Genomic DNA, 12,820 nt, shown 5'->3' with positions numbered 1-12,820 from the left:
GTTGTCTTATTTTCATCTGGATTTTGACCGTAGTCAGTCTATATGTTTGTATTTTGGATGATGTATGAATAATATTTATGTATTGTGTGAAGTGGCGATTGTAAGCCAACTCTTTATCCCATTCTTGTTCATTACATGGGATTGTGTGAAGATGACCCTTCTTGTGACAAAACCACTATGCGGTTATGCCTCTAAGTCGTGCCTCGACACGTGGGAGATATAGCCGCATCGTGGGCGTTACACCGCCCCCCCAAAACCTTACCCCAATTAGGATTGGGCCTAGGGGGGGCGCGCGCCACACCTGGCCGCCTCCTCCTCTCTTCCACTATGGTCCATGAAGGCCCATTAACTCCCCGGGGGGTTCCGGTAACCCCCCGGTACTCCAGAAAATGCCCGAACCTGTCCGAACCTTTCCGGTGTCCAAACATAACCTTCCAATATATCAATCTTTATGTCTCGACCATTTCGAGACTCCTCGTCATGTCCGTGATCACATCCGGGACTCCGAACTACCTTCGGTACATCAAAACACATAAACTCATAATACCGTTCGTCATCGAACGTTAAGCGTGCGGACCCTACGGGTTCGAGAACTATGTATACATGACCGAGACTCATCTCCGGTCAATAACCAATAGTGGAACCTGGATGCTCATATTGGCTCCCACATATTCTACGAAGATCTTTATCGGTCAAATCACATAACAACATACGTTGTTCCCTTTGTCATCAGTATGTTACTTGCCCGAGATTTGATCGTCGATATCCTCATACCTAGTTCAATCTCGTTACCAGCAAGTCTCTTTACTCGTTCCGTAATGCATCATCCCGTAACTAACTCATTAGTCACATTGCTTGGAAGGCTTATAGTGATGTGCATTACCGAGAGGGCCCAGAGATACCTCTCCGACAATCGGAGTGACAAATCCTAATCTCGATCTATGCCAACTAAACCAACACCATCCGAGACACCTGTAGAGCATCTTTATAATCACCCAGTTACGTTGTGACATTTGATAGCACACTAAGTGTTCCTCCGGTATTCGAGAGTTGCATAATCTCATAGTCATAGGAACATGTATAAGTCATGATGAAAGCAATAGCAACAAACTAAACGTTCATCGTGCTAAGCTAACGGATGGGTCTTGTCAATCACATCATTCTCTAATGATGTGATCCCGTTCATCAAATGACAACTCATAGTCCATCAAATTCTTACCCAAAACTTAAAAACTTCACAACACAAAACTCAACAGAAAACTCGTAAGCTCCGTTAGTATAAGAAAATAAATCACCACTTTTGGTAATGTTGTGAACTCATTCTAAATTCATATTGGTGTAATATATACTGTATTCCAACTTCTCTATGGTTCATACCCTCCGATACTACTCATAGATTCATCAAAATAAGCAAACAACACATAGAAAACAGAATCTGTTAAAAATAGAACAGTCTGTAGTAATCTGTAACTCTCGAATACTTCTATAACTCTAAATTTTTTGAGATAAATTGGTGGACGTGAGGAATTTGTCTATTAATCTTCTGCAAAAATAATCAACTTAAAATAACTCATCTGTAAAAAATGACAGCTAATCTCGTGAGCGCAAAGTTTCTGTTTTTTTTAAACAGCAAGATCACATTAACTTTCACCCAAGTCTTCCCAAAGGTTCTACTTGGCACTTTATTGAAACAAAAGCTATAAAACATGATTAATACAGTAGCTTAATCATGTGAACACACAAAAACAGTAGGGGTAAATGTTGGGTTGTCTCCCAACAAGCGCTTTTCTTTAATGGCTTTTAGCTAGGCATGATGATTACAATGATGGTCACATAAAAGATAAGAATTGAAACATAAAGAGAGCATCATGAAGGATATTACTAAAACATTTAAGTCTAACCCAATTCCTATGCATAGGAATTTTGTGAGCAAAAAACTTATGGGAAGAATAATCAACTAGCATAGGAAGGCAAAACAAGCATAACTTTAAGACTTTAAGCACATAGAGAGGAAACTTGATATTAACGCAACTCCTACAAGCATATATTCCTCCCTCATAATAATTTTCAGTAGCATCATGAATGAATTCAACAATATAACTATCACATAAATCACTATTTTCAGGATGCACAAGCATAGAAGTTTTATTACTCTCCACATAAGCAAACTTCTTCTCATGAATAGTAGTGGGAGCAAACTCAACAAAATAATCCAATTGAAAATTACATTCAAGATCACAAGTTTCATGGTTATCATTATTCTTAATAGCATACAAGTCATCACAATAATCATCATAGGTGGCAACTTTGTTCTCATAATCAATTGGAACCTCTTCCGAAATAGTGGATTCATCACTAAATAAAGTCATGACCTCTCCAAATCCACTTTCATAAATATAATCATCATAAATAGGAGGCATGCCATCATCAAAACAAATATTCTCATCAAAACTTGGGGGACTAAAAATATCATCTTCATCAAACATAGAATCCCCAAGCTTGTGGCTTTGCATATCATTAGCATCATGGATATTCAAGGAATTCATACTAACAACATTGCAATCATGCTCATCATACAAAGATTTAGTGCCAAACATTCTAATGCATTCTTCTTCTAGCACTTGAGCACAATTTTCCTTTCCATCATTTTCACAAAAGACATTAAAAAGATGAAGCATATGAGGCACCCTCAATTCCATTTTTTGTAGTTTTCTTTTATAGAGTAAACTAGTGATAAAGCAAGAAACAAAAAGATTCGATTGCAAGATCTAAAGATATACCTTCAAGCACTAACCTCCCCGGCAACGGCGCCAGAAAAGAGTTTGATGTCTACTACACAACCTTCTTCTTGTAGACGTTGTTGGGCCTCCAAGTGCAGAGGTTTGTAGGACGGTAGCAAATTTCCCTCAAGTGGATGACCTAAGGTTTATCAATCCGTGGGAGGCGTAGGATGAAGATGGTCTCTCTCAAGCAACCGTGCAACCAAATAACAAAGAGTCTCTTGTGTCCCCAACACACCCAATACAATGGTAAATTGTATAGGTGCACTAGTTCAGCGAAGAGATGGTGATACAAGTGCAATATGGATGGTAGATATAGGTTTTTTTGTAATCTGAAAATATAAAAACACCAAGGTAGCAAGTGGTAAAAGTGAGTGTAAATGGTATTGCAATGCTAGGAAACAAGGCCTAGGGTTCATACTTTCACTAGTGCAAGTTCTCTCAACAATGATAACATAATTAGATCATATAACAATCCCTCAACATGCAACAAAGAGTCACTCCAAAGTCACTAATAGCGGAGAACAAACGAAGAGATTATTGTAGGGTACGAAAACCACCTCAAAGTTATTATTTCCGATCAATCCATTGGGCTATTCCTATAAGTGTCACAAACAGCCCTAGAGTTCGTAGTAAAATAACACCTTAAGACACACATCAACCAAAACCCTAATGTCACCTAGATACTCCAATGCCCTGGTCGGCGTTCGCAGTTACTTCAAATAACACGCTTAACGAGTTTTGGGTATTTGATCTGAGTCTGGCCATTTGGTCTATACGCACTAACCATCTACGCGGGAGTAGTTATGGGTATCCCGACGTCGTGGTATCAGCCGAAGCTCTTCTTGACGTCAGCGATGGAGCGGCGCTCGCCGGATTGGACTGGAACGCCTACTAGGCTAGGTCTGCTTCCGGCCGCGCACGCAACGTGCAGGTGTGCAATGGGCGATGGGCCCAGACCCCTGCGCGCATAGGATTTAGACCGGCGTGTTGACCTCTCTATTGAGCCTAGGTGGGGCTGCGACGTGTTGATCTTACGAGGCCGGGCATGACCCAGAAAAGTGTGTCCGGCCAAATGGGATCGAGCGTGTTGGGTTATGTGGTGCACCCCTGCAGGGAAGTTTATCTATTCGAATAGCCGTGTCCCTCGGTAAAAGGACGACCCGGAGTTGTACCTTGACCTTATGACAACGAGAACCGGATACTTAATAAAATACACCCTTCCAAGTGCCAGATACAACCCGGTGATCGCTCTCTAACAGGGCGACGAGGAGGGGATCGCCGGGTAGGATTATGCTATACGATGCTACTTGGCGAACTTACCATCTACTCTCTTCTACATGCTGCAAGATGGAGGTGGCCAGAAGCGTAGTATTCGACAGGACTAGCTATCCCCCCCTTATTCTGGCATTCTGCAGTTCAGTCCACCGATATGGTCCTTTACACATATACCCATGCATATGTAGTGTAGCTCCTTGCTTGCGAGTACTTTGGATGAGTACTCACGGTTGCTTTTCTCCCTCTTTTCCCCTTTCATTACCTGGTTGTCGCAACCAGATGCTGGAGTCCAGGAGCTAGAGATCCCGAGGATGATTCTACATGGAGTTCGGCTTCGAGGAGTAGTTAGGAGGTCCCAGGCAGGAGGCCTTGCCTTTTGATCGTTGCTACTTTTGTGCTAGCCTTCTTAAGGCAAACTTGTTTAACTTATGTCTGTACTCAGATATTGTTGCTTCCGCTGACTCGTCCATGATCAAGCACTTGTATTCGAGCCCTCGAGGCCCCTGGCTTGTATTATGATGCTTGTATGACTTACATATGTTGTAGAGTTGTGTTGTGATATCTTCCCGTGAGTCCCTGATCTTGATCGTACACATTTGCGTGCATGATTAGTGTACGGTCAAATCGGGGGCGTCACATAAAGCCCATTAAACATCCAAAACTGATAATATAATAGCATGGAACAATCAAAAATTATAGATACGTTGGAGACGTATCACACATACATTAGTATGTATTATTTCCAATAAGTCAGTTGCTCGCTCCATTGTTCCGGAGAAGGGAATCTTAGTCATCTTGCCCATGAGGCATGGTTCGCAAGCATCAAGTGATTCATAATCAAGTGATTCCAAAAGCCCATCAACATGGAGTTTCTTCATGCGCTTTTCACCAATATGACCTAAACGGCAGTGCCACAAATATGTTGCACTATCATTATCAACTTTGCATCTTTTGGCGTCAATATTATGAATATGTGTATCACTACGACCGAGATTCAATAAACATTCACCTTGGGTGTATGACCACAGAAGGTTTTATTCATGTAAACAGAATAACAATTATTCTTTGACTTAAATGAATAACCGTATTGTAATAAACATGATCCAATCATATTATGCTCAACGCAAACACCGAACACCAAATAACATTTATTTTAGGTTCAACACTAATCCCGAAGGTAAAGGGAGTGTGCGATGGTGATCTTATCAACCTTGGAATCACTTCCAACACACATCGTCACCTTGCCCTCAACTAGTCTTTGTTCCTTTTGTAACTCATGTTTCGAGTTACTAATCATAGCAACCGAACCAGTATCAAATACCCAGGGGCTACTATGAACACTAGTAAAGTACACATTAATAACATGTATATCATATATACTTTTGTTCACTTTGCCATCCTTCTTATCCGCCAAGTATTTGGGGCAGTTCCGCTTCCAGTGACCATTTCCTTCGCAGTAGAAGCACTCAGTTTCAGGCTTGGGTCTAGTTTTGGGCTTCTTCATGGGAGTGGCAACTTGCTTGCCATTCTTCTTGAAGTTCCCTTTCTTTTCCTTTCCCTTTTACTTGAAACTAGTGGTCTTGTCAACCATCAACATTTGATGCTTTTCTTGATTTCTACCTTCGCCGATTTCAGCATCACGAAGAGCTCGGGAATCGTTTTCGTCATCCCTTGCATATTATAGTTCATCACGAAGTTCCAGTAACTTGGTGATAGTGACTAGAGAACTCTGTCAATCACTATTTTATCTGGAAGATTAACTCCCACTTGATTCAAGCGATTGTAGTACTCAGACAATCTGAGCACATGCTCACTGGTTGAGCTATTCTCCTCCATCTTGTAGGCAAAGTACTTGTCAGAGGTCTCATACCTCTCGACTCGGGCATGAGTCTGAAATACCAATTTCAGCTCTTAGAACATCTTATATGCTCCGTGGCGTTCAAAACATTTTTTGAAGTCCCGGTTCTAAGCCGTAAAGCATGGAGCACTAAACTATCAAGTAGTTATCATACTGAGCTTGCCAAACGTTCATACCGTCTGCATCTGCTCCTGCAATAGGTCCGTCACCTAGCGGTGGATCAAGGACATAATTCTTCTGTGCAGCAATAAGGATAATCCTCAGATCATGGACCTAGTCCGCATCAATGCTACTAACATCTTTCAACATAGTTTTTCTCTAGGAACATATCAAAAATAAACGGGGAGCTACATCGCGAGCTATTGATCTACAACATAGCTTTGCAAATACTATCAGGTACTAAGTTCATGATAAATTAAAGTTCAATTAATCATATTACTTCAGAACTCCGACTTAGATAGACATTCCTCTAATCGTCTAAGTGATCACATGATCCATATCAACTAAACCATGTCCGATCATCATGTGGGATTGAGTAGTTTTCAATGGTGAACATCACAATGTTGATCATATCTACTATATGATTCACGCTCGACCTTTCGGTCTCAGTGTTCTGAGGCCATATCTGCATATGCTAGGCTCGTCATGTTTAACCCGAGTATTCTGCGTGTGCAAAACTGGCTTACACCCGTTGTATGTGAACATAGAGCTTATCACACCCGATCATCACGTGGTGTCTCGGCACGACGAACTGTCGCAATGGTGCATACTCAGGGATAACACTTGTACCTTGAAATTTAGTGAGAGATCATTTTATAATGCTACCGCCGTACTAACCAAAATTATATGCATAAAAAGATAAACATCACATGCAATCAAATAAGTTATATGATATGGCCATCATCATCTTGTGCCTTTGATCTCCATCTCCAAAGCATCGTCATGCTCGCCATTGTCACGGGCTTGACACCTTGATCTCCATCGAAGCATCGTTGTCGTCTTGCCAACTATTGCTTCTACGACTATCTCTACCGCTTAGTGATAAAGTAAAGCAATTACATGGCGATTGCATTTCATACAATAAAGTGACAACCATATGGCTCCTGCCAGTTGCCGATAAGTGTTACAAAACATGATCGTCTCATACAACAAATTATATATCATCACATCTTGACCATATCACATCACAGCAAGCCCTGCAAAAAACAAGTTAGACGTCCTCTACTTTGTTATTGCAAGTTTTACATGGCTCCTACTGGCTTCTAGCAAGAACTGTTCTTACCTACGCTTCAAAACCACAACGATTTTTCACCAAGTGTGCTGTTTTAACCTTCAACAAGGACCGGGCCTAGTCACACTTGATTCAACTAAAGTTGGAGAAACAGACACCCACAAGCCACCTATGTGCGAAGCACGACGGTAGAACCAGTCTCATGAACGCGGTCATGTAATGTCGGTCTAGGCCGCTTCATCCACCAATACTGCTGAATCAAAGTATGACATGTTGGTAAGCAGTATGACTATTATGGCCCACAACTCTTTGTGTTATACTCGTGCATATAACATCTACGCTTAGACCTGGTGAAAGTGCAACTATCCCTGGGTGGCTTTGGTAATTCCTAACAACATATAGCTCATTGAGCTAATACTATTTCAAGATAAATATTTCAGGGAAGCTCAATGATTGGCGTGGCATGGATTAGAAAGTGGATCCTTCAAAATTCTAAGGGCAAAAGATTGGCTCAAGCTCAAAGCACAAGACACTACATTTTCTATTTTAGTGATCCAAGATCACATTGAGTCTATAGGAAAAGCCAATACTATTAAGAAGGGATGAGGTGTTGCTTAACGAGGTTCTTGCTCAAAATGCTTAGTGATATGCTCCAAAACCCTCAACTACTTTCTCACATCCACATATGTCCCAAACCAAAAAGTCCAACTCGCCCCACCGAAATTTCATATCCGGAGCCACCGAGTTCAGTTGACATAGCCACTGCCAGAAACCCTAGTCTTTTCGGTCTCACCGATAGGGATCTCGGTCTCACCGAGATGGGATTGTAATCTCTCTGTTTCCCTTCGTAACATTTCGGTTAAACCGCGATGAGCGATCAGTCCCACCGAGATTGCAATGCAAACAATCTGTTTCCTTTTCGTAACATTTCGGTCCAACCGAGATGAGCGAATCGGTCCCACCGAGTTTGCCTGACCAACTCTCTGTTTGTCTATTACCAAAATCGGTCTCACCGAGTTTGTGTAATCGGTCTCACCGAGATTACGTTATGCCCTAACCCTAATGAAATCGGTCCCACCGAGTTGACATGTCGGTCCCACCGAAATGCCTAACGGTCACATTATGAACCAAATCGGTCTGACCGAGTTCTCTGAATCGGTCTTACCGAGTTTGGTGATTTGTGTGTAACAGTTAGATTTTGTGTGGAGGCTATATATACCCCTCCACCCACTCTTCATTCGTGGAGAGAGCCATCAGAACATGCCTACACTTCCAACATATATTTTCTGAGAGAGAACCACCTACACTTGTGTTGAGGTCAAGATATCCCATTCCAACTACATAAATCTTGATCTCTAGCCTTCCCCAAGTTGCTTTGCACTCAAATCTTCTTTCCACCAAATCCAAATCCTGTGAGAGAGAGTTGAGTGTTGGGGAGACTATCATTTGAAGCACAAGAGCAAGGAGTTCATCATAAACACACCATTTGTTACTTCTTGGAGAGTGGTGTCTCCTAGATTGGCTAGGTGTCACTTGGGAGCCTCCACCAAGATTGTGGAGTTGAACCAAGGAGTTTGTAAGGGCAAGGAGATTGCCTACTTCGTGAAGATCCACCCTAGTGAGGCAAGTCCTTCGTGGGCGACGACCATGGTGGGATAGACAAGGTTGCTTCTTCGTGGACCCTTCGTGGGTGGAGCCCTCTGTGGCCTCACGCAACTGTTACCCTTCGTGGATTGAAGTCTCCATCAACGTGGATGTACGATAGCACCACCTATCGGAACCACGGATAAAAAATCTTCGTGTCAACATTGCGTTTGCTCCCTTAAACTCCTCCCTTTACCTTCATGTGCAATTGTTTTACATTCCGCTGCTATACTCTTAGAATTGCATGTGTAAGTTGATTGCTTGACTTGTGCAAAGTTGCTAAAATCTGCCAAGAACTAAAATTGGGAAAAGGCTAGATTTTTATTTGGTCAAGTAGTCTAATAACCCCCCTCTAGACATACTTTCGATCCTACACCTGGCTCTGATACCACTATTGGGGAACGTAGTATTTCAAAAAAATTCCTACGATCATGCAAGATCTATCTAGGAGAAGTATAGCAACGAGCGGGGAGACTGTGTCCACGTACCCTCGTAGACCGAAAGCGGAAGCGTTAAGTAACGCGGTTGATGTAGTTGAACGTCAAATCGGTAGATCCGAAATGCTTTCTGTGAAGAACTAAAATTAAGTTTTTAAGTCATCTGTTTTGCAAAACTTCTGTGCTTTGTGATGCTCATCTACTCTACCTCATCGATAACCTATTCACAGGGTCTGTTGTCAGAGTATTTGCAGAGATGTCTGATCAAAGTGATAGTCAGAACAGGTCTGAGCAACAGGTGCAGATGAGTGAGGGTTCAGATCCCTCTAGCAGCTATGATGAAGGCAGCAGGAGCACACCAAGAAACTTGCCAAAGGCTGCTACCGGGATAAGGAAGAAGAAAACTTCTGATTCAGAGGATGAAGATTATGTGGCTTTTGAAAAAGGTGCTAAAGAAGGAGTATGGCACTGCTGCTGCAACTAAGCTAGGAATGAAAACAAAAATGCCAGCAAGAAGACAGCCCATGTCAAAGCCAAGAAAAGTTGCCACAGGTGAAACCATGAAGTTCACCATTGAATCTGAAGAAGAAGCAGCTGGTGAGGATAAGAAGAAGAAGAGGGCAAGAACTACTAAAGTCAAAGTTCTTGGCAAGCCCTCAATGAGAATTGATTCTGAAAAGAAGAAGAAGAAGAGCAGGAGGATGCTGCACCAACACCCAAAGCTCAAATGCTTATGGGGGATGCAATCAGATCAGGGGCTGCTCCATCAAAGCCCAAAGCTGCTCCCAAGGCAGCTGCTCCAGCTCAGAAGCCCAAGAGAAGCACTAGAAACATTCCAGCTGCAGAGAAGAACAAGGCCCCAGTGCCTGAAGCTGCTGAAGAAGAAGAAGAAGACTCAGTTGTGTTGAGGAAGCTGAAACCCAAGATCCCTGACCACAATGATGCACACCCAGTTGCAGAAAACATGAAAATCAGGAAGGATGCAGGATTGAGACTATGGAGACAGTCTAATCCATATGCTATCAGGAGAAGAACTGCTGTGGACTACAAGTTTCACGCTAAGGAACAGCAGGACTTCTATGAGACAATTCTGCTTGATAAGAAGCCCATAGTGTGTGACATGAGATGGGTTGACTGGGAGTTCATCAAGGAGAATGAGGATCACTTCCCTGGTGTACATGATAGCTTCAAGGCATGTGGAGTTGACACTTTTGTTGCCCAGAAGCTCACCAAATGGAATGATGAGCTCATCATGCAGTTTTACTCCACTGCCCACTTCTACCCAGATGGAAGGATAGTATGGATGTCTGAGGGTACTAGATACCAGTCTACAGTTGATGAGTGGGCCAAGCTTATCAATGCTCCTGAGGAACATGAGGATGACTTGGATGTTTATGCAGAGAAGAAGAAAGACCACAATACAATGGCCAACATGTACAAAGAGATCCCAGATGCTGCCTTGGATACACATAAGTTTGGATCTGTCCACTACTTGTTGTCTGGTCTGCCTACCATAAAATGGATTCTAAGGCACACACTGCTACCCAAGTCAGGTGATCACAAGATGATCAGAGGACATGCTATAAACTTGCTGCATATATTTGACGTCCCACAGAAGTTCAAGGTCATGAGTTTGATTGTAGAGACAATCAAGAGGACTGCTGCTGACCAGAAGAGAAGCTGTGGGTATGCCCCACAAATTCAGGAGCTCATCAACTCAAAGATGGGCACATGCACACATCTTTTGGATAAGGAGCACCTGGCCATATACCCTGAATTTGAAGACAACACAGTGGTGATGAATGAGAATGAACCACCTTCAGCTCAAGCACATGAAAAGAGAGAGAAGGCTAAAGCTGAGAAAGCTGCAAAGATGCCAACTGTAGAAGAAGCATCTCAGGTATTCTTGAAGAGCAAGCAAGACCAGCTTGGATACCTGATCCAATCCACCCTAAGGATTGAGAAGGGCTTGGCCACCCTGACCAAGAACTAGCAGAGTCTGGAGAGGATCATTGAGCAGAAATTATATGACCTTGATGTCAAGGTAACAGAGATCCAAACTGCAGTTGAGCAACTTCAGGAGGAAGCAGAGGAGAATAAGGGCAAGTCTACCACAGATGCATTCAAGCGTGTGCCCAGAGGACAGAGGTCTGCTGCAGTGCCAATTCCCGACACAAGAGCAACAACATCAGCACTAGCAGCTACAGCTCCAGTTCCACCTCCAGCAGCTACTCCACCAGCTCCAGCTACTTCATCTGAAGCTTTCGTCCTTGGAGTTCTCTGAACACAACCTCCCGAAGATCAAGCCTGAGAGTTGTTTAGCACTATGATTTTTTGAACTTTTTGGTAACTTGTTGCCAAAGGGGGAGAAAATGTATAGATCATAGGCTTCGAGAGAGAGTGTTGCTTTTTTATCTCTCTTGCTATTTTGGTTGAAACTTTATTGTGTGCTTGTGTGAGATATTTTATGTCCTTGTGAGATACTTGTTTGATCATATGCTACCCTTAATGCTCGTTGGATGATATTATCTCTTATATCCTTAGATGATCATTCACTTGCTTGGTGATGAGTGCATGTTTTTAATTTCTATCATTTTGAGCGCTCCACCAAGATGTATATGACATGGAAGAGTAACTCATGATCCTAATCGATTGTGAATTTGCATTCAAAAGCAAATCTTAAATAATGCACAAATTTAGGGGGAGCTCTTGCTTATCACATACTTCTCAAAGCGACGATGTTTTTCAATCTTATTTATCATTTGTCGAAGCTTTGATCTATATGTTGTCATCAATTACCAAAAAGGGGGAGATTGCAGTGCAACTATCCCTGGGTGGTTTTGGTAATTCCTAACAACATATAGCTCATTGAGCTAATACTATTTCAAGATAAATATTTCAGGAAAGCTCAATGATTGGCGTGGCATGGATTAGAAAGTGGATCCTTCAAAATGCTAAGGACAAAAGATTGGCTCAAGCTTAAAGCACAAGACTCTACATTTTCTATTTTAGTGATCCAAGATCACATTGAGTCTATAGGAAAAGCCAATACTATTAGGGATAATTAGATTTATGCCCCTAGTTGTGTCCCACTCGTCTGTTTTACCCCTAATTCCCAAAAGTCACCGGTTCTGTCCAAATCACTTTGCTCCTCTTATGCTTTTGCCCTTTGACCGTTTGACCGTCAGTTTGAAAACTTCATAACTAATTCATACTAAATCAGAAAAATGCAAATAAGATACCAAAATGTTCAGAAAAACATCACCTATATGTTAGTGTCATTTGCATTCATGAAAAAGTGTTGGAAAGTGCCCATCCGAGTTTTAGCTCTTATGCTACCACCATGAATAGTAAAATCTAAAAAAGTTCAAAAATAATTTGGTGGCAAAGAATGACAAATGTTTTAAGTGCCTGCCAAGTTTCATCAGGGAATAACATTCGTGGGTGCCGCGGCAAAAAAAACAATCAGCACTCCAAAATAGATTATTTTTTTACCACGACTTCCACAAATGTCGTTCCCTAATGAAACTTGGCAAGCACTTAGAACACTTGTCGTTCTTTGCCACCATATTTTTTTTGAATTTTTTTAGAG

Source organism: Triticum aestivum, chromosome 2D (assembly GCF_018294505.1).
Source record: "Triticum aestivum cultivar Chinese Spring chromosome 2D, IWGSC CS RefSeq v2.1, whole genome shotgun sequence".
Lineage (NCBI taxonomy): Eukaryota > Viridiplantae > Streptophyta > Magnoliopsida > Poales > Poaceae > Triticum > Triticum aestivum.
This window is presented reverse-complemented; position numbering follows the sequence as displayed.